Source organism: Cryptomeria japonica, chromosome 8, assembly GCF_030272615.1.
Source record: "Cryptomeria japonica chromosome 8, Sugi_1.0, whole genome shotgun sequence".
Taxonomy (NCBI): domain Eukaryota; kingdom Viridiplantae; phylum Streptophyta; class Pinopsida; order Cupressales; family Cupressaceae; genus Cryptomeria; species Cryptomeria japonica.
In genome coordinates this window covers 36,677,138-36,680,255 of record NC_081412.1, presented here as the reverse complement: position 1 = coordinate 36,680,255, position 3,118 = coordinate 36,677,138, and positions in this window count along the sequence as shown.

Below are 3,118 nucleotides of genomic sequence, written 5' to 3'. Positions count from 1 at the left end.
GGCAATGGTCAGGCCGAAGCATCCAATAAAAACATATTGAGAATCCTAAAGAAGACAGTCAATGATGCCGGTCGTGATTGGCATGTTCAATTGAATCCAGCATTATGGGCATATCGAACTAGCATTCGAACCCCTACAGGTGCAACTCCTTATTCATTGGTCTATGGTGCTGAAGCTATCTTACCTATTGAGGTCGAGATACCATCCTTACGAGTTTCCTTGCATAATCTCATCGATGATGAAGCCTATAGAGTATCCCGTCTTCAGGACTTAGAGTTACTTGATGAGAAGCGACAAGCTGCATACAATCACCTCAAAGCCTATCAGCAGCGCATGAGTAGAAGCTACAATCACCGAGTTAGACCTCGTACATTTGAGGTAGGTGATCTTGTTCTTCGAGAGAATCCTCGCAACCAACCAAACAGAGAACATCAAGGCAAGTTTGAATCAAATTGGCTAGGCCCATATGTTGTCACTGTTGTATTTGGGTCCGGGGCATATCAGTTGGCTACACCAGAAGGAGAACCGCTCGCAGATCCAATCAATAGCATGCACCTCAAACGGTTTTATACCTAAGGTATACAGAGCATCAGGCTCCCCTACATATCAAGAAAATATCAAAAACATTCAGAAAAATGTCCTAAAGAAAATACAAAAACATTCAGAAAATTAAAGAAAAATCATGCATCCAAACGGTGAACAACCACTCCGGTGGCACCTTGGGTAAGAACGATGGTGAAAACCTGGCAAACAGGCGCCACTCGTAAAGGCAATGGCTCCAGTATCTTTAAGGCTCGTTGCGATCACATTCATGCACATATGCATCCATCCATCCCAACCATGGCTTGTTATTCGATCTACAACTAAGAACGTACTCCACGCGTCTTGCATCCCGCTTTTTCATAGTCAGGTCTACAAACTGGGGGCAATACCCTTAACCTATTGATGGAAGTGGATTCTACATTGTCTTATGTGTCATTACGCTCTTCATTCAGGCAATCATCAAAAATATCAAAAACATTCAAAAATGTCCCAGAAAATATCAAAAACATTCAAAAACAATACAAAATCCAAAAACATTCAAAAATATCATCTCAAAATACCAAAAACATTCAAAATTGTTTCAAAAAATCCAAAAAAAAACATCGAAAAACCCATCGAAAATCACACAAAAACATGGCAACACCTTGTACATATTCATTCGAGCAGATGCAAAACCAACATTAACACAGTACTCACACAATGACCATTTATCAATCGACCACACAATCCACATCCAACAAAATCAGAAACTGTCTTTAAACAAGGATACATCCTTCCTTACCAAAACAAAGACAAAAGTGACATTTTCTTTGACAAGAAAATTATGTTAAGCTATCAAATGCTTGGTTGATTCGTGAGTAATTCATTTGTTTATCTGTATCGGGATCTTTCAGTATTGTTTTGTATCGTTTGCGCATTATTTCCGATGAAGTTCTGGGGCATGTACTAATGGTGTCTACATGGGAAGTTCACTAAGCTACGTAATCTTATGCCAAATACAGTCATAGATCATTACGGCTTGCTGACTACAGCGTATACCTCGACCATATGAGCATGAACCATTACCAAGGATCCATATTCTTTATTCTTTATGTATATACTGTTTGTTTACAGGTACACTGCTCATTCTTTGGTTCCTCCTCATCCAATTTGGATAAAGGTTTTTATTTCTTAGTATGGTATGCACTTGTCTCAGGATCTGATCAGCCTAAGATCAAGGAGGACGATCCAAGTCATGCATAAACAGAGATAATCCTTGTCTGTTCCGCAAGCAATACTCTGGTCAACTTGATCCATTATATCAAGTTGCTTGTATTAACTTGCTATATCAAATCCATGTAAGAAATACTCTGGTCATCTTGAATCATTATGTCAAGTTGCTTGTATTTTCTTCCAACATTTTAAAGCTCAATGATGAAAATCGAGCACTATGGATCATCATTCCATCTCATCTATATATACTGCATTCCGTTGCATTCCAACCATCCATACATTCATAATAGCTGCATATCATGCATACATAGTCATAATAATGCATACTCTATTTTACTCATCTTCTTCCATAGGACTTGGTCCTAGTCCTCCATATCTTCTATCTAACATCGAATCCCCCCTCACCCTCCCCATCTCGATAATCACCATCACATACCCTACATCATGTCCCAATCAACCTAATCAAGCCACGTTCATCACCATCCATCTCTAAATAGGAGGGATTGTGTTTCCTATCCTAAGTCATCCAATAAGTCAAGAAAGTTACTCTATTTTGCACAGATACATCGACTCCCACACACCTAGACTATCAACAGATACTCTGATCAAGTATCTTCGGGTCTCAACAGGTAATCGATCATGGTAATCCTAGACTACATCAGGCATTTATCATAATGACCTAGTCTCAATGGGGCTGCCATGATTCCCCACAACCATCCATCACACGCACACACTATCAATTGATCCACCAATCAAACACAATCCAACGGACAATTACATCAATTGTCTACGTCTCAACGAGTATTTTGCTTCATATACCTTGACTTCATCGGGCAATTACATCAATTGTCTAAGTCACATCAGGTCACTTTGATTCACTTACTCAGACTTTATCATGTCCAAGCGACCAACTGACATCAACTGTCACGCTTTGACTCGATCGGGGCAATTTAACCGATTGCACCAGATTGTCCAACCAATTTTGATCAATTGTATAGCATCAATCCAAACCCCACACTACATCTGCTATGTATCTCTTGCATGACCTCAGGGTACTCGCTGGCTTGTTGTTTCTTCATATTCACTCCATTTTCTCCCATTCTTTCATCATTAGTTCTAATTTCTTCTATTCTACCTCCCCTCCACTTTTCATTCTTTTTCGAGAGATCGCCCGATTTTTCAAAAAAATTCGGCCCATCTCTCGAGGGGGCATACAACCCATTAAATTTACATTTTATGGGGCATTTCTTCACACCTATTTTTCTTTCTTTGAAACGACGCGATAAACCGCACCGTCTCAAAGAGGGGCAAATGTAGTCACATAAATTTGTCCACTTGATTAAATGAATACTTAGTATTTATT